The 21,152-nt window shown below is 37.6% G+C and overlaps 1 pseudogene; it reads left to right on the top strand.

Moving 5' to 3' along the window:
* The first annotated feature begins 2,472 nt into the window (after positions 1-2,472).
* LOC124102713 (ras-related protein Rab-9A-like) overlaps positions 2,473-21,152 on the top strand; it is a 55,428-nt pseudogene continuing 36,748 nt past the window's right edge.

Raw genomic sequence — 21,152 nt, 5'->3', positions numbered from 1 at the left:
GTCCTGTAAGCTACAATGTTTAGCAGCATCCCTGGCCTTCACCCACTAGATGTCAGTAACATACCCCCACACAAGTATGGAAATCAAAGATGTCTCCAAACATTGCCACATGTCCTCTAGGTGGCAAAAAAAAAAAAAGAAATCCTCATGAGAACCACTGTTCTAGAGAGATTCTGTGAGAAAATCTGAAGTTTTCTCCACAGAGAAAATCATGTTGGTCTGTTGTTCACACAATTGCCAGAGTCCGGTAGCACTAAATTCTTGTGTCATTCATTTTGAACCTCGACTTTTATAATCCAGTGCTGATTAAATAACTTCTCTGTGCTTTGTGTTTTTCATAAAGAAAATGGGCATGATAATGCCAATGAATAATTCATAGAATTGTTGAATAAAATAAGATAATGCATATAAAATGTTTCTAACAGTATTGGCACATAGTAAGTTAAAACAAATTTTAGCTACTATTATTAATGTTTGTATTATTTTTAACAATTATTATTAACATTTTTATTATTATCAAAACCTTCACTAGAAGCCATGTCCTCTCTAGGACCTTCAGTAATTAGGTAGAGGCTGTTATGGATTGCAGATTATTGGGAGTATGATTAACTTCATAGTGCATGACAGTAAGCAATGAAGATGTCTCGAGTTCAAAGTAAAGGAATAAGATTTCCCTGAGGGTAACATAGGCAAGACAACTTCCTCATGCAAAACCTTTCATCATCCTGTCCAAGTTTACGTCTCCTCTTCAAATTGCCATGACAATCCACATCCATAATGGATTGTGAATGACTTGGACAAATTCTGCAAATATGACCAGCACTTCCAATACAAATGTTTCTACCTGAGAAGGGCTTGTGGAGAGGAGATTGGGAGCTTGGCTTTATCTTCTTTAGAGCTCTGTCTTTCAATTCTATCACATTTTTCTTTACCCTGATAAAGACAAATCATATTCATTCAGTACTCATATGTGGGAAATCTAGGATGTACCAGGCATCTTCAAGGTATCAGGACACAGCAGGAGCAAAAGTTCCTTTAAGAAGCTAGTGTCAGGGTGGAGCAGGCAGCCCAAGGATACATATTTTGCCAGATGTAATAGGTACTATGGAGAAACAAGGTAAGAAAGGATAGGAAGGAAGACTGTTTGTTATATCACCTGTTCAGAAAAATACTCACCTGACAAGAAGCAAAGGAGTGAGTCATGTAGACTCTAAAGAAAGAAAGTCCAAGGCAGAAAGAGAAGCAAGTGAAAAGACCCTGAGGGGAGTAGTGAGCTTTGCATTTGGAGAAATAGCAGAAGACAGTATGGTTACAGCAGAGGGAACAACGAACTTGTAGGAAATACAGTCAAGAGAAGAGAGGTGTGCTATAGTTTGGATTTGGAATATTCCCCAAATGTCTACATGTTTAAGGAATGGATCCCAGCTTACTGCTAATGGGAGATGCTGAGACTTTTAGGAGATGGGACCCAGTGGAAAGAAGTTAGGTCATTGTGAGTATGCCTTTGAAGGTTATAATGGGACCCTCACCTCTTCCTGCCTCTCTCTTTGCTTCCTGGCCATGAAATGAGCCACATGCACTCCTGCTATGATGTACCAACCTGCTCTAGGCCCAAAGAAACAGGGCCAAGTAACCATGGACTGAATCCACTGAAACCGTGAACCAAAATAAACCTTTCTCCCGTGTAAGTTGATTATGTCAGACATTTTGTCACAGTAACAGGAAGTTGACTGACATAGAGTAGGGAAAAGATGCAAGTCATGTGGGCCTCATAAGGGCACAGAATTTTACTGAGAGAGATAAAGTAGGTTTAATAAGTTTTGTCAGAGAAGTCACAGAATTTCATTTTTTTGTGATAGGTACTTTATTAATACTCATAATATAGAATTATTAGCCAGTGTTTACTGAGGTGTTAATGCTAGCCACATAAATGTTAATGGCTGTGCCAACTGGAAACATATCATTCTTGGATGGACTTCTCAGATGTGGGGGCTTGAAGAGGTCGATGATTTCACCAAATAATATAAAACTGGAGAAATGTTAAAAAAAAGACAATTAATTTAGCATAGTGGGATTTGCCAAAGTCAGTTAATAAATTTGAAAGCATTTATACTTGACAAACTGCTACAGCAGAGGAAGTAAGTCTGACAGAGTCAGTGGCAGCAGACTTTCCCGGAGTTCCCTCCCCTCCAGGTGTAGTGAGCAAGGTTAAAACCCAGCAGCTCTGCTGCTGAAAAGGGGATTCCATTTGAGGCAGAGTAAAAACCTGTGTCTTTGTGATTTAAAAGTTGTGAAGTTGGTTTAGAATGAACAGGAAAAACTTGCAGCCCTGCAAGCTCAAGGGTATAGTTTTTGATAGCATGTTCATGGAGAGATTCTGAAAATCAGTGATCTTGGAAATGTGGCTAGCATAATGAGGAACAGATCTGATTATTTGATTCAGTTAAATTTCAAGAGCCATATGTGGCTACCATGTATGTGGCTACCATATTGGACAATGCAGACGACATGTACAGTCGAAATCAAGGTATGACAATCCAGAAAATGAGGAGGCCTTCCCGATTAAAAGTCACAATTCATTGCCCTGTTTCTCAGCCTAGTTCAATTTTTATGTATAGAAATCTTTGAAAAGGAGTCTAAATCCCCATGAGCAAGGGCCCTCAACACTACAGCTAAACTCAATGATAATGATTCTTCCAATCCTTTCCCAGTTGTTCCTCAAGTAAACTCACCAGGGAAATGAGAAAAATCAGACACTGAAGGTTGTAAGGTACAGAGTTTGAGTTAACATTAATGTTAATAAACAGTTTTTTGAAACCATACCACATGGTACACATGTAAACCACAGTAGATTTATATCATTTAAAAATATTTTTGTATTTAATGCATTTCTTGTCATCAGTAATTGAGATTATTTCTAAATTGTTGTGGAATTTGAAAATCCAATTAACACATTTAAGTCAGAAGTTCCTAAGAATAAATTTGTTAAACATAAAACTAATTTTATATGCCACTTTCTGTAGGAATACTCAAAACTCAACTGTTCCAGGTTTCATTAACAGAATCAAAAACATAATCTTAACAAGAACTTCCAATAGTTTACTTGCATATTTTTAAACTCTTACTATTTTGTCTTTATAACTGACACTCACATGGACATCTCATGTTGCTACCATATATTTGAAGATGAGGTTCTTTGAAATAATTTAAGAGATGTGGATTTCTTATCATTAATACATATAATGGACAATAAGTCTTAGGGCATAAGAGTTAGTTCTGATTCATATTTCATATCATTATACTAATTAGCATCCCTTGACCAGAGTAGATATTAAGGACATCTAATACTGAAACAGACAAAAACAAACCAACAGGGGACAAAAATAAAATCACAATTCACCCTCTCCCCTCTGAGCTGACATTATCTAAATAATGTCAGATAGTTTTGAATTTTGAGTCCTTTGTTTTCATTTCTAGGATATTGCACCAGGGTTTCTATGTTGAGCTACACATGTCTGCAGTGTTGAGGTCAGTTTGAGTGCCTTGGAAACAAAAGTACAAAAAAATAGAAAGGTATGAATATACATCTCCATATATGGCATACAAAAATCTGGCCAATTTAGGATTCTTATTTTGGCCATCAGGCATGGTGGACTCCAATACATTAAAAATTAAAATAAGACCCCTAGACAAAGATAATATGAGAACTTTCCTTTTGGAATTAGCTAGCAGAGGAATCAAGAAAAGTTTGGCTTAGTTCTCTCTTTGCAAAGTTCTTTTTTAGAATCACAATTGTGGTGCATAATTTTCTACTACATTGATCACCAATGGTCACTGATTTAACCACTGAAGACAGTCATAACTACTTAAAATATAGAAATGGATCCAATAAGTTATTAATAGTAAGCAAGTAAAAATATTGGTTTCATAAACTAATAAATAAAAATTAGGCTTACAATATTTGTAAACTTGTGTTTCAACACCTCTAAGTCTTCCATCTTAATAACCCACTCTGTTTCTATCACTTTCACTCCTTTGATCCTCCATTACCACTCATCATCGCCATCATCCCAAAACCCCTTAGCCATTTCCAATTCTTCAGCCCACCTGGGCACTCCTAAATTCAATTTCTTTCCCAGGCTGGGGACCATGATAAAACACTCCAACTATTTTCCTCCCACATGTTCATTTCCTTAGTCCACCTTGTCTTCTGTTTGTGCTGCCTCAGCTCCTACCTCCAGATTTAGCTCCAAGTCTCTTCTTCCTGTGCACCAGCATCCAGGGTGCAGAAGCTTCTGGGTTGAAACAAGTGATTGGTTTTCAGCCACATCTGGCTTCTTTGATAAAGTACCTCAATTTTTTTTCAAGGGTATTATTTTTGTACCCATAAGCTCTCAAAGGCAGAAGGCTTTTGTTATTTAGCCCCATATGTGCTTAGAACATAATGAAGAACATATATTTTCTCCAAAAATTTTCGAGGTTACAGTGAAAGTCATCTTCAGATGCATTTTAACTACAAATAACAAAATAATTTCTGTACATTGTCTTTAATGATAAGGAAACATATTACTTCACATAAGAATCCCAACCTATAGGAGTCTAACCTATAGGGTTAGTTAGGCACAGCAGCTCCACAGCCTCATCAAAGATGTTCCTTGTTTCCTCCACTCTTCTATCAGCATTGCCTTTGCCCCCAGACTGGTCCCTCATGGCCCCAAAGTAACTCAAGGTCACAAGAGTTACCCAAGGTCACAAGAGTTACCCAAGGTCACGGAGTTTCTAGTGCATCTAGATATGAAAATGTTTAAAGAATCTAATGAAACATCTCTTACTTCACCTACTTAAAAATATGAAATCTTTTTTTTTGAAAACTTTGCTTATGCTTCCCTGAATCATCTTGGGTCATGAGCTTTTCCCAAAACCAATTTCTAGCAAGGGATTTTCATAATTAGACATCTCTTTGAAGGCATTAACCACAGATATGACCGCTGACAGTATTAGGAGTCGTCTCAAAGAAGTGTCATTCCATCTGATGTACACAGACTTTCTTTCCTTAAGATTTTGAACCAGTGATTTTTTTACCCTGACTGGCTTATTAGCATAAAAAAACACTAATAGAGTCAATCCAATAAACATTGAATATGAATAGGGTGAAAAATACTGTCTTAGGTTTTACAAGAAATAAAAATCAAAACCATATATAGTCTCTTTCTTTAGGATTCTTTATAGCTAATAGAGGATCAGGCACAACAATACTAACTGTCGTAAAAGGTAGACTTTAATTGACATGTTGGGAACAGATGCAGTAAAAGATTTGTTGCAGGTGAGGTATTTTTTTCTGCAGAGATCATTACACCTAATCTCTGATTAATGACAACATAAACCCACAGACAGATGGTACCTCACAGATTGGAAGCAGAATTATTTCCCTCATCTTCACAGGAAAACAGCACTTGTCCAAATGACTGCCCTCATATTCCCACTTTTTACCCATCAGTCGGACACCATCCGGAAGCCCAGAAATGTTTTATTTGGAGACAACTGAACCTTTTAAATGTTCCAGGGGATTTAGCCAGAATTATCAACCACTTCTGGAAAATGACGACACCTGTGTTTTAAAAGTGACTCTATTCTGGAAATGGAAGTTTCAAGTTTCGATGCCAATCATCATACAAAGTGGTAGCAGAGATAATATAATATCCCCATGCTTTAAAAGAACTGGAAGAAAGTAAAAAAAAGAATAAAAGCCTTCCCCAGGAATCTTTGGAGAACTACCTTTATACAGGGCACCTTTAGTTCCTCTTGATATGTGACTAGGCACTGAGTTATATTTTTCTAAGCTACTATTAAATTTTAGTATTCTAAATCCATGAATCACTATATTTTTTTTAAAACACAGAGTGCTTACAGATGTTAATTAAATTATTTTGTGCTAGAGCTCATCTCTGGAAGTCTCTCAGGAAGATTAATAAACATTAATAAACAGACTTTAATGGATCATATCTATTAAAATCCCTTTATTTCCACCTCTATGAAATCAAAGGGACTTTATTGAAGAGGTAGATGTCTCATCTCATCCTCTTAACAGGAGACACTAAATGGTTCCTATGAGGAAGCTAATCTGAAGATCAAAGGATCACTGAGGGTTCATCTGTAAACTGCTCTTTGAATTTCCTCTCTGGGCCCAATTTTCCTCTAACAGATGGGCAACAGATCCTTATCTTCACTGTTCATGTTGCTCTACCATCAAATACACATACAAACAAAAGTCTTAAACTATTGACTGGTTTTTAATTTTAAGTCTGCTTGCATTTATTGTAATATTGGCTAATTATAAAAATAAGCAAAAATACACATAAGAAAAAATAAAAACCATTTTAAATACTTATAATCCTAATTACCCAGAGGCAATTATTGTGAACTCATGGTAGATATGGTTCCAGATTTTTCTGTGCAATGAAAAAAATATGCATATTGCTTTGAGGGCTGGGTTATATGTCAGTGGTGGAGTGCTGGAACACAAAATCAACATCCATAAATCAATCATATTCCTATATTCTAATGATTAATCTGTTGAAAAACAAATTGGGAAAACTATCCCATTCATAAATAAAATAATTGGGAATCAATCTAACAAAAGAGGTGAAGGATCTCTACAAAGAAAACTTGAGAACACAAAAGAAAAACATTAAAGAAGATCTTAGAAGATGGAAAGACCTCCCATGTTCTTGTATAGACAAAATTAATATTGTTGGGGCTGGGGATGTGGCTCAAGCGGTAGCGCGCTCGCCTGGCATGCGTGCGGCCCGGGTTCGATCCTCAGCACCACATACAAACAAAGATGTTGTGTCCGCCGAAAACTAAAAAATAAATATTTAAATTCTCTCTCTCTCTCTCTCTCTCTCTCTCTCTCTTCTCTCTCTCTTAAAAAAATAATAATAATATTGTTAAAATAGTCATACTACCAAAAGCACTATACAGATTCAATGTAATTCCCATCAAAATTCCAACAACATTGTTCATAGAAATAAAAAAGCAGTTATGAAATTCATTTGGAAAAATAAGAGACCTAGAACAGCTAAAGAAATTCTCAGGTAAACAAGTGAAACAGGATGTATCATAGTACTAGACCTTAAATTATACTACAGAGCTATAGTAACAAAAACAGAATGATACAGGCACCCAAACAGGCACGAAGACCAATGGAATAGAATGGAAGACACAGAGACAAATTCACATAAGTACAGTTATCTCATACTTGACAAAGTTGCCAAAAACATACATTGGAGAAAAGATAGCCTTTTCAACAAATGGTGCTGGGGAGACTGGAAATCCATAGGTAATAGAATGAAACAACCCCTATCTCTTACCCTGCACAAAATTTAACTCAAAGTGTATCAAACACCTAGGAATTAGATCAGAAACCTTGCACCTTCTAGAAGAAAATGTAGGCCCAACATTCCAACATGTCACTCAGGACATAAGTCCTTGTCACATAACAAGACTCTTAAAACATAAGAAATAATATCAAAAATCAATAAATGGGATGGCATCAAACTAAAAATCAAGGACATGAAAAAAGAGTCTACAGAATTGGAGAAACTCTTTGCCACCTGCACCCCATATACAGCATCAATCTTTAAGATATAAAAAGAAATTAAAAAACACCAAAAAAATTAACACCAAAAAATAAATAACCCTATCAATAAATGGGCAAAGGAACTGAACAGACACTTCTCAAAAGAAGAAATGAATGGTCAACAAATATATTTTTAAAATGTTCAACATCTCTAGTAGTTAGAGAAATGCAAATTAAAACTACACTGCGCTTTCATCTCAGTCCAGTCAGAATGGCAATTATTAAAAATACAGGTAACAATAAATGTTGGTGTGGATGTGGGGAAAAGGTACACTTATACATTGTTGGTGGGACTGCAAATGAGTGCAACCATTCTGGAAAGTGGTATAGAGATTCCTCAAAAAAAACTAGGAATGGAACCACCATTTGATAAATTACCCTACTCTTCAGTCTATACCCAAAGGATTTAAAATCAGCATACTACGGTGATGCATCCACATCAATGGTTATAGCAGCACAATTCACAATAGCTATGCTATGAAGCCAACCTAGGAGCCCTTCAACAGAAAAATAGATAAAGAAAATGTGGTATATATACACAATGGAGTATTATTCAGCCATAACAAAGAGCGAATTTTTTTAATCCCACCTTTTTTTCATTATGCAGCCAAAAGCACATTTGCTATTAAATGGATGGATCTGGAGACTATCACACTAGGTGTAATAAGCCAATCCCTAAACCAAAGGTAGAATGTTTTCTTTGCTGTGTGGAAGCTAATCCCCAATAGTGAGTGGGGAGGGATTTAAAAAAAAAAAGTTGTTGTTTAGTGGAGTAGACAACAGGCAATGAAGGAAAAGGAGAAGAGAAGAGGGAAAGAAAGACAATGGAATGAATCTGACATATATGAATATGCCACAGTGATTTCACTATCAGTACATCCACATGAAACTAACTAAACACACCACACACACACACACACACACACACACACACAGAGACACACACACACTATGGATGAATGGCAGAAGTATCAATAAATATCAGTAAAGCAGAGGAAAGGGAGCAAGGGCTAGCAGGAAGGAAGGGGAAGGGGAGGTACTGGGGACTGAATTAGAACAAGATATATTCCATGGTCTTATAATTATGTCAAAATGGATTCTACTGTTATGTATAACTAAAAAGAATCAATAAGAAAGAAAAAAATCATTCGGCATATTTGAATATAGCTGTTTCATAATTATTTAGTTGCAGTTTTAAAGTCATATACTTCCAAAAGTACACTGACATTGGTTACAAGAAAATATAAACGTTCACTTAGAAATGTACTAAAGGAGAAGTAACACCATATAGAGAAATGGAAAATAAAGTGTGTAAGGGAGCAGCTGTAAGTTAATTTTAATATGCTGACAACCAAGCTAAAAAGGAAACATCTCAGGCAAAATAATTCTCACTGCCTGGTGAAAGGAAACACACTAATTCAAAAATAAATTTTATTTGCTCTGGCTCTAGGGATACAGGAATATATCCCATCTGTCTTTATGTAAAGATAATGAACGAATTTTTTTTAATTCAACATTTTTTGTTAATACAGCTAAAAGCACAGTATTAAATTTTGTTTCATAAAAAAGAAACCGTTTTGTAGTAAAAGCTAATACAATGTAGGCAGATGGTTCTCGATCCGACTTGTTCCTAGACTAGAAATTAGTACTTATCATACTGTTCTCACATATGGCTTCCTTCCAGCATCCCTCATGTTAATCATACAGTGGACACAATCTAAAGAATTGGAGACTCCAGAACTGATGGAGTATCTATGTCTGCCTTAAGTCTCTGAATTTGTTTAAAAGTCTATGTAACCAATAAGTTGAGCTCCATCGAGCAAGACGTAGATGACTGAGCCTAGATATTTTTGTCAATAGGTTGAATGAAAGTTGACAACTCAGAAACCCTCCACCATCACTAACTATGTAATAATGTCAGATATGAACAGAGGCAAATTAAAGATGCTTACCTGGAGGCACTCAAAAATATAAAAAACATTTTGGTAACCATTGTCCTGGTAGAATTTGGTCTGCAGGCAGCTAGTTGGGACCCCTCCTGATGATCACTGAATTGAAAGTCCTAGAGCTTTTTATAAAGCCAACCAGAATGAGTTCACTGCAAAATACACAGCCACGTCACTGGAATAAAATATTTAAAATACTTGCTATTTTAATATTAGAATTCATCAGCCAATTATACCTATTTCAGTTCTGTTAATTATACATAATATATATAATAGTATGTAGTTCTCATTAATAGTAGTAGTCAATCAGGATGAAGGGCTCTTCCTACTCCAGGTAGTACCATGTATCATCGGTTTGAGAATTCTGATCTTCTATTTGCTGTAATAAAAGGATATGTACCCACTTAATCTAAATAATAATGAGAGAATTGGTTTATGTGGTTGAGAAGAAAGAGAAGAACGAGGTTCTCTTTTCTCTCCCATTGGAAATGGACTAGAACAGCATCTCATCTGCCTTGATTCTGGCTGAAGTATCATGAATCATTCATCTGCACAAAAAATGTCTTTGGCCCCATCTTGGCCTTCTTGACTCTAATTTAGCCATTGTTTGATATAAACAATCAAACTGATAAACAGCAATACTGAGGAGCTAAATTAATTTAAGGGAGAAGCAATCATGTTTAACCTTACTTAAAGGTCAAAGCAAGTATTTCCAGAAAAATGACCCAGGGAGGAATAATCTCAAAGATTCTCTATGGCACAGTATTTTACAGTTTAAATCCAAGCATCTTATTTTTTCAACATTATTAAGGTGATAAGTAGCTTTTTAAATATGTGACATACCAAAAATTAAAAATTTAAATTGGATTAAAATAAGTTTTAGCCAAGTTAATACAAATGGAGCTTCTATACTATACCTTTAAAAAATGAATTCACAGAAAACCAATTATTGACATAGAACTTTCCTTCATCTTCACTTTTTTCTTCTACCCAATTTTTTTTTTCCAAACCTAGGCCATCACTGTGCAACACCATTGCTACTAGCCACATGATACTACTGAAATTTAAATCAAAATAAGTTAAAATTCAATAAAATTAAAGATTCAGCTCCTCTGTTTTCTTAGACACTTTTCAAATGCTCAATGACCACATGTCTAGTGGTCACTTGTGTTGATCAGTTTTCTGCTACTGTAACAAAGTACCTGAGATAATCAACTTCAAAACAGGAAATATTTATTTTGGCTCATAGTCCCAGAGGTTTCAATCCATGATCTGTTGGTCCCATTGCTTTCTGAACTGTGGCAAGGCAGGACATCATGGTAGAACAAACCCTGCTCACCTTGTTGTGGCCAGGAAGCAGAAGAGAAAGAAAAGGGCCCAGGGTCCCAATATTTTCTTCAAGGCAACACACCCCATAAGACTGCAAAACTTCTACCTTGGCTTCTGAAAGCTTTTTACTACCTTCTAATAGCCTCGGAGGCTGGGGGCCAATCCTTTCACAGGGCTTTTTGGGGGCATTCAATCCAAACTATAGCAATACTATGCTGGCCTGTGCATAGAACATTTTCATCATTATAGAATATTCTACTGGACAGCCACAGTCTAAATAACATAGAAAGCAACTGAAGCCTTGCCCATAAAGAAAATGACAGGGAGATGCTATGTAGATCAGAAGTAAAGTACTTGCCTAGCAAGTGCAAGGCAATCCCTAGCACTACAAAACAAAGAAAGAAAGGAAAAATGACAAGGAAATTTGTAGAGGGAAACAATTCACTTATAAATATACCTGCCAGTTAAGGACTCACAATTATTGGCATTTAATTTCCAAATGACTTTTATCCACCAACTATGACCACCACCGGTCCCGGAGTAAATCTACTCTTCCAGTTGAATGCTTGCCACCTTAACAGTGACACGGGATGATTCCAAAGTCATTTTCAGTTATTACAACCATCTTCTTGCCAATAATTAAGACTCAATGAATGCTATTAATTTTTTCTAAAACTTGAACCTCACACTCGGCTCAAAACTCTTGGCCTCCCTCCGTCCTTTCCATCACCCCACACAGACTTAGTGTTTGAAGTGGAGGAAGTGGATGTGGGCTGTCTCTGAGACACCTTCTTTTATCCCTCATTATGGACATTCGCCACTCTGACTGGATTCAGCGACAATTTGGGAATGAAGATAGGACAATGAAACTCCCCTTATGTGACTTTCTCCACAACGCTAGCTTGGGGGGGTTCCCAGTCAGTTTAGATTGACTCTCTCAGATTGTGGTGGCATCCCCTGGTGGGGCACCCTCAACCTAAGCCTGTGTGCACGTGAAGTTTCACCCTGGCCCACTCTGTGTATGAAATCCTCTGTCTCCAGGAGTATTTCATCTCCTTCAATCTCACCACAAACACGTCTTCAAATATCCAGAGCCACTATCTACCACTTCCCTCTTCTTTCCCATAGCGACAGAGGAGAACGGAGAAGAACCGAATGTCATATATTTAGCAAAAAGATAAATTTCCAGATTCTGCAGCTAAGTAAATATTTAAAGGGACAGGGTGACAGTCTACTATTTACAAAATGTCCCCAGTCTTCATGAGGTTTTACTGAAGCTAACTCACTTGGCTACACGGATGGAAAAACACTACTGCCTCTTTCTCCAAGCATCCCCTAGCTACAAACTGTGAATGGTCTCCTTCATCAAGTTCTGGGAAAGCAGAAAAAAATGGGCATGGAGTAATAACTAGCAATGGTGGTGGAGACAGTGCCACTTAGTAAGCCCTAGGAGCCACTGGGAGCTTAGGAAAACTTAGTGCCATCTGTCCTTAGCTTTGGGTTTTAGCCAAAATTCTGAGGCAACAGGAAAAAATCAAACCCCACACTCTTTTACATATGCAATAGATATTAAAATCAGTCTTAAATTTATGCCTTAAATTTTCCATCCTACTATAGTAAAGAAGATTTTTTAGTTGTTTAGAGGTATGTTCCAGAACAGATTCCAAGTCAGAATAAGTAAAACCACTTGCCTTTTGATACTTGAGACATTTTAAAGTTTTAAATGTGCTCTTTGTAGCCAACCCAGAGGTGAACAACTGTAACTCATCTGGACACAGAAGCAGCATAAGGAACCAGTTTGTCATGAGGAGAGAATACATGGACTGCTTTGACCAGGTCATTTGACATGGAGTTAGCCAATGATTGAGTGAAGAGTGTCAATTCACATAAAAAGAAGCAATGCACTCATGGTACACTGAATATCAGAGGGTTGCCCCTGAATAATTAACATTTATATCTGAATTTATTAACTCTAACATAGTAGTAAAAATCGTGGGCTTCAGAGTCAAACCCCTGAGCTTGACTCTACTTTAATATCAAACGTCAGCAAGTTTCAGAATTTTCTGAGCTTCTGTGTATTCATCCCCAAAATGGTGTCTCATGGGTAGCTATGAGGTAATATCATGAGAATTCAGGACTTGCATTGTACTCAAACAGCTCTTATTGTTAATTTCTACATTGCCTTCTCATAGAATTAGTCCATGCATTGTTTTAGAGGCTTTAGAAGGAGAAGGAGGAGAAAAAGAAGAGAGGAGTGTGTTAGCTCACTTTCTATCACTGTAATGAAATACTCAAGATAATTCACTTATAAAGAGAAAAGTTTTATTATGCTGAAAAATTTTAGAGGTTCCAGTCCATGATCAATTAGCCCATTGTTTTGTTCCTGTAGTAAGAAAGCACATCATGGTGGGAGCATAGAGCAGAGCAAAACTGTTCACCTCATAAAGCAAAAGCAAGAAAGCAAAACCCAGGCTCCCACTATCCCTTTTTTTTATTCTAATTAGTTATACATGACAGTAGAATGCACTTTGATACATAATACATAGATGGAATATAATTTCTCATTCTTCTGGTTGTACATGATGTGGAATCTCAATGATCATATACTTATATATGTATATAGAGTAGTAAAGTCTGATTCATTCTATTATATTTCTAACCCCCATACCCCCTCCCCTCCCTTAACTCCCCTCTACCTAATCTAAAATAACTCTATTCTTCCCTACCGCTACTCCTTATTGTGAATTAGCATCAGCACATCAGAGAAAACATTGGTTTTTGAGATTGGCTTATTTCATTTAGCATGATATTCTGCAGCTCCATCCACTTACTGGCAAATTCATTCTTCTTTAAGGCTGAGTAACATTCCATCATTATCCATTTATCTGTTGAAGGTCACCTAGGTTGGTTCCATAGCTTAGCTATTATGAGTTGAGCTGCTATAAACATTGATGTGGCTGTATCACTATAGTATGCTGATTTTAAGTCCTTTGGATATAGACCAAGGAGTGGGATAGCTGGGTCAAATGGTGTTCCCATTCCAAGTTTTCTAAGGAATCTCCGTAATGGTTATGCCAATTTGCATTCCCACCAGCAATGTATGAGCGTGCCTTTTCCCTGACATCCTTACCAACATTTATCATTGCTTGTGTTCTTGCTAATTGCCATTCCGGCTGGAGTGAGTGTTTTCCTATAATATAGTTTTAATAAATGCCTAAAGAGAGAAGAATGAATGAATGAATGAATGAATGAATATGGTACTGGTGAAAAAGATTGGAACTTGACCAGCAGTGTGTTTATAGGGGAAGAAATTAAAATAATGATATTACATGGTGTTGAGCAAAAATAAATAATGTTTTAAGGATGCTACTTTGATGAAATATGTATAAATACAAATTTGCCCAAAATATTGATATGGTTTAATTTGACTTATTAGAAAGGCAGTTTCTAAGTATTATTGAAGGAAGATGATGAAATTATTTTACAGACTGAACAATAACTATAATACAATAAACTTGTCTCTTAACTATAAATAAATAGATAATAGATAGATAGATAGATAGATAGATAGATAGATAGATGGATAGATGATGTCTGTGACATAAAGCAAACCCTCAGAGATGAAAGAATTCAGTAGAATGGCCCATGATCTGAGTAGACATCAAACTAAGGTGTTGGCGCAGCTCAGTGCAAGCCTTCCATAGCCATTCCATGTTACCCTGCCTCTGAATGGATTTATTTCATACCTCTGGAGAGGACTGAAGAATAGTCCATTGTATATGATCTACACAACTCTTATTTCAGTGTTGAGAAAATTGGTTTCATCACCCTCTCCTCTTCTCTGTGAGTCTTAAGTCCCCAAGAGGCTCTGACTTTTCACACAAAGGATGACTCTCCTTACCTAAGGCATCTGGGCTCACTCTTGCCCTTTTTCCTCCAGTCACGGAGCCCCTCCCTCCTCTGCTGCACAGGGCCTTCTTGGGCACAAACTTTATTTTCTTTTTTTTTTTTTTCCCTTTTGGACTCACCTTTTTATTTATTTTTTTTTTAATTTTTTATTGTGGGTTGTTCAAAACATTACAAATTTCTTGACATATCATATTCCACACTTTGATTCAAGTGGGTTATGAACCCCACCTTCACCCCATACACAGATTGCAGAATCACATCAGTTACACATCCATTGATTTACATATTGCCATACTAGTGTCTGTTGTGCTCCGCTGCCTTTCCCATCCTCCACCCTCCCCCCTCCCCACCTCTCCCCTCCCCTCCCCTCCTCTCTCTCTACCCCCTCTACTGTATAACCCTGAGGGTCTCCTTCCATTACCATGCAATTTCCCTTCTCTCTCCCTTTCCCTCCCACCTCTCATCCCTGTTAAATGTTAATCTTCTTCTCCTGCTCTTCGTCCCTACTCTGATCTTAGTTACTCTCCTTATATCAAAGAAGACATTTGGCATTTGTTTTTTAGGGATTGGCTAGCTTCACTTAGCATAATCTGCTCTAATGCCATCCATTTCCCTGTAAATTCTATGATTTTGTCATTTTTTAATGCAGAGTAATACTGCATTGTGTATAAATGCCACATTTTTTTTATCCATTCGTCTATTGAAGGGCATCTAGGTTGGTTCCACAGTCTTGCTATTGTGAATTGTGCTGCTATGAACATCGATGTAGCAGTGTCCCTGTAGCATGCTCTTTTTAGGTCTTTAGGGAATAGACCGAGAAGGGGAATAGCTGGGTCAAATGGTGGCTCCATTCCCAGCTTTCCAAGAAATCTCCATACTGCTTTCCAAATTGGCTGCACCAATCTGCAGTCCCACCAGCAATGTACAAGTGTACCCTTTTCCCCACATCCTCGCCAGCACTTGTTGTTGTTTGACTTCCTAATGGCTGCCAATCTTACTGGAGTGAGATGGTATCTTAGGGTGGTTTTGATTTGCATTTCTCTGACAGCTAGAGATGTTGAGCATTTTTTCATGTACTTGTTGATTGACTGTATGTCCTCCTCTGAGAAGTGTCTGTTCCGGTCCTTGGCCCATTTGTTGATTGGGTTGTTTGTTCTCTTACTGTCTAATTTTTTGAGTTCTTTGTACACTCTGGATATTAGGGCTCTATCTGAAGTGTGAGGAGTAAAGATTTGTTCCCAGGGTGTAGGCTCCCTATTTACCTCTCTTATTGTTTCTTTTGCTGAGAAAAAAACTTTTTAGTTTGAGTAAGTCCCATTTGTTGATTCTAGTTATTAACTTTTGTGCTATGGGTGTCCTATTGAGGAATTTGGAGCCCGACCCCACCGACTGTAGATCGTAGCCAACTTTTTCTTCTATCAGACGGCGTGTCTCTGATTTGATATCAAGCTCCTTGATCCATTTTGAGTTAACTTTTGTGCATGGCGAGAGAAAGGGATTCAGTTTCATTTTGTTGCATATGGATTTCCAGTTTTCCCAGCACCATTTGTTGAAGATGCTATCCTTCCTCCATTGCATGCTTTTAGCCCCTTTATCAAATATAAGATAGTTGTAGTTTTGTGGATTGGTTTCTGTGTCCTCTATTCTGTACCATTGGTCCACCCGCCTGTTTTGGTACCAGTACCATGCTGTACAAACTTTATTTTCTACTCGAATTTTCTTCAGGACAATTTAATTTTTTGTTCTTTCTTTTTTTCCTCAGAAATCACAGGTTGGAGGTTTGGAGGGACAAAAATTTAAAAAGGCATCTGGCATTTTCTGTCTTGACAGTTGAGAGGGGAAGGAAATATTATAAACTACTACTACTACTATTACTACTACTGCAAGGCATTGTCTTTAGCACCTACCAAAGCATCACTCTTCCATTACTTCAACTAATCCACATGCTTCTCACCCACCCAGTGCCACTTTACATTGCCTATCCTAGCAGCCTTCTTAGAGAGCTTGGGAAGCCTTCAAAGAACCCAAGGGAGATGTGGGGCCCCACCCCTAACTCCCCCTTCCACTATCACTGCCCAGTCCTCTCACATTAAGCAGGGCTCTAGCTTCCTCTAGGGACCCCCCCCTTTCCTTGGGCTGCATATTATGACCACAGATAAGAATCAATGCTGTTTGAGTAACTCCCAAACTCTTGGTCATTTCCACCACTTTACTTCCCAAGGGAACAGGATGCTTCATTCTCCCATGCAATTCTCACCAAGTTCAGGATAACTGCTTTGAGGGCATCACACATTCTTAAGCCTCTCTACAGAGGTTATGGAAAGACTCAATGCTCTGCAGCCTTTGGTATGTTTGCTCTTGATATTCTAAACCACCTACAAAAGCATCACTCTTCCATTACTTCAACTAATCCACATGCTTTTCACCCAACAAATGCCACTTTACATATTAAGAAAGTCAGATCCTAGGTCAATATGGTGAAGATTTGGTCCTATTTTTCCTTCTATTATGCACAGTGTCTCTGTTCTAGTGCCTAAGTCTTTGATCCACTTGAGTTGAATTTGATGCAAGATGAGAAATAAGGATTTAATTTCATTTTATTACATGTGGCTTTCCAATTTTCCCAGCACCATTTGTTGAATAGGCGATCTTTTCTCCAGTGAATGTTTTTGGCACCTTTGTCAAACAAGGATGAGATAACTGTATTTATGTGGGTTTTTCTGTGTGTCTTCTATTCTGTTCCATTGGCCTACATGTCTGTTTTGGTGCCAATACCATGCTGTTTTTGTTACTATTGCTTTGTAGTATACTTCAAATTCTGGTATTATGATGCCTCTTGCTTCATCTTTCTTGCTAAGGATTGCTTTGGCTATTCTGGGTCTCTTATTTTTCCAGATGAATTTCATGATTGCCTTTCCTATTTCTATGAAGAATGTCATTGGGATTTAAATAGGAACCACATTAAGTCTGTATAACACCTTTAATAGTATGGCCATTTTGACAATGTTAATTCTTCCTATCCAGGAGCATGAGAGGTCTTTCCATAATCTAAGATCTTCTTCAATTCCTTTCTTTAGTGTTCTATAGCTTTCATTGTAGAGGTCTTTCACCTCTTTATTAGATTGCCACTATCCCTTTGGGGTGATACCCTGAATGACCTAAAAATTTCCCATTAGGCTCCACCTCATAAAGTTTCCTTCATCCCCACTAGCCCACAGAGAGGACCAAGCAAGCGTTCAACAGATGGGTCTGTGGGACATTAAACATTCAAACTATAGCATGGAGCAAGAGAAGAAGGAAACTTTAAAGGAAACATCTGATGTCTCCCAAAGGGTCATAAAGGCTCGGTCACCACCCTGCAGTGCTATTGGGAAGTGGTGGAAACTTCCAGAGGTGGGGCCTAGGTGAAGAAAGTAGGTCACTGGGCATGTACCTTTGAAGGAGATGTTGAGACTCTAGCCTCTTCCCTCCCCAACACCCCTGCTTCCCAGCTGCCATAAAGTCAGCAGCTTTGCTTCACCCTGTGCTCTCCAAGACATTCCACCTGGCCACAGACCCAAAAGCATTGAAGCAAACTGACCAGTGCCTAAAACCTATGGAACCATGAGCTGAAATAAACCTTTCCTCCTTATAAGTTGATTTTATTAAGTATTTTGTTACAGTAACAGAAAGTTAACTAACACAAGTACCATATTATTTAGGATGTAACTTACTCTTTAAAAAATTGAAGTCACATTACCATGTGATAATTATTCAGATTGCTTTGTCCATAGGAATCACTGAAATGAATTGCTTTTGAAAATACATACTCTTTTTTATGATGTTGCTACAAATGATCCAAAGATTTGGATCACAAAATTTCCAGTAAAAATGTAATGCTAAGGCCTGGATTGTAGCTCAAGGGTGGAGCACTTGCCTAGCATGAGTAAGGTCCTGGGTTTGATCCCCAGAACCACATAAAATAAATAAATAAATAAATAAACAAACAAACAAAATAAAAGTATCATGTGCATCTACAACTATATATATATATATATATATATATATATATGTGTGTGTGTGTGTGTGTGTGTGTGTATCTTAATATATATTTTAATTTTTGATATAAATTTTATAAAATTTTACAAATCTTCAAATAATCAGACATTAGTTGTCATTGAATATTTAAGATGATTTTCAACTTTTAATTTTAATTTCATTTAATAACAATTATTATTTATTATATGAAATTAATTTTTGTTTAATGTTAACATGTTTAATTTTTTTGTCAAGGTACCATTGTCTGTTCCAACCACTTAGCTTTTTTATTCCACTTGCGAATTTTTTTCTTTTTTTTAAATGTTTTTTTAGTTGTAGTTGGACACCATACCTTTATTTTTATTTATTTATTTATTTATTTATTTATTTTTATGTGGTGCTGAGGATTGAACCCAGCACCTCACACTTGCTATGTGAGCACCCTACTGCTGAGCTACAACCCAGCCCCTTGTCTTTTAATTGAAGTGTTCAGAACATTCGGGATTGTTCCCTTGACACCTTTTGAGTGTTTTTCTCCTCCTTGGCTTCAGGTAATTTCCTCACACACAAACACTGATTCATACTCAGTTGAAGACCCTAAGTGTCCCTCTTCAGATCTCTGAAGTTCTCTGAAGCTCTCTCTCCTCTTAGGTCCTCTGCCCTATAAGCTTCTGCCACCTACCTGATTGACCAGCTTATCTCCTCAACTCAGAGGTACCACCAACATCCACCTGGATACTCCCTGCCTCTACTATAATCTGGAAACTCGCCAGACAGTAAACAGGCAATTGTAGGGTGCTGATACCTACACAGCTGTACCTAGAAAACCAGAGAGGGGCAATGGGGATTAAGAAAGACAAACAAATACACATAGAGAGAGAAGTCTGAGTCTAGGTGGGACACCATCCTCTGATGGGAAACAATGAATCAGAGCTAGCTCAGCATGTTTATTGTAGAGGTTTTATCATCAAAAGGATTTTTTGTGAGAAAGTTTCTTAAAAGCAGGCAAACTTAAAGGTCAAAGTACTGACAACCAATTATAATTATCTAGTTGCAATCATAAATTTCTATCCTGGCAGCTGGTGTCTGAAATCAGGATCAAGACTGATAGTCCTGTGCCTTGCACAGAACCTCCTCAAGCAGGGCATCACCATAGCAACTGGGCAATCTTGACCTGCATCTTTGCACAGGAAGTTTCCAGCACAAGTGCAGCCTCCTATGAGGCAGTCTGAGACCATGATCAAAGTCACCATTCCTCACAGTAGGGCTCCCTCCCTCATTTGTTTCTCCTCTCTCAATTCTTGTGCTTTGCTGCCTGTTGTTCCTTGTCTTAGTAAGCCATGGCTTTATTCATTTTGTTCAATTTTTGTTGCTCATCCAGAAGGATGACTCCAATTACAAACTGATTTCTAACTGGCAAATTAAATTGAGTGTCATCCACTGGGAAGCGGGTATGTCATTGCAGTTGATGGTTGAGGAACCCTTAATTGCCTTTAGCCAATTCTGAGATGCTTCCCAATACCAAAATAGCCTTTTAATTTCTGTTCACTTGGACTATTACCTGCACCACGAATAGCCCTTAGCATGCCACCTTCTTTTTCTTTTTTTCTTTTTTTTTTTTATGTGTGTGAGGTGGGTGGTTATCAGGGAATGAACTCAGGGGCACTCGACCACTGACCCACATCCCCAGCCCTGTTTTATGTTTTATTTAGAGACAGGGTCTCTAAAGCTCTTTGCTTTTTGCTGAGGCTGGCTTTGAACTCATAATTCTCCTGCCTCAACCTCCCAAGCCGCTGCGATTACAGGCATGTACCACCACACACCATCACCTTCTTTTTCTTATCCCATTAGTGTAAGAATTAGAAAGTCCAGTGGTCCATTTTCAGAAGATAACCTTAATTGGATACAACTGTAGCCATTTTAATCATAGTCCTTCCCTTGGCCCACTCCAATTTTAAAATTAGCATAGATTATACCCCTAAACTCCTCTAATCAGGATTAAAGGCACTGCTACTCTAGTGATATAACCAGGTGGACTGCCTACCCACGCCCACTTGCCAGCCAGCACACCCTTTCAGCAAAAGCAAAGTTTTCCTTGCCCACCCACTTTCAAGCACTTGCTGCACCTTGGTATTTATCACACTATGAACAGGTGGACAGGCAGATAAATTGCAACAATGAACCAAAGTAAATTCAATTTACTTCGATTACATTCAATTTACTTTGATTATATCCTATAATCAAATGATTATAGGATCTCTAAGAGCAGATTCTCTCCCCCTTACATGCTGTGTTTAAACTATCTTAAAGAA

This window comes from Marmota monax, unplaced genomic scaffold, assembly GCF_021218885.2.
Source record: "Marmota monax isolate L192 unplaced genomic scaffold, Marmota_monax_Labrador192_F-V1.1 WCK01_AAM20220418_F8-fsc00002, whole genome shotgun sequence".
In the NCBI taxonomy this organism is placed as follows: domain Eukaryota; kingdom Metazoa; phylum Chordata; class Mammalia; order Rodentia; family Sciuridae; genus Marmota; species Marmota monax.
Note: the sequence above shows the minus strand (reverse complement) of the source record. Positions and strands in the feature narration are given on the sequence as shown.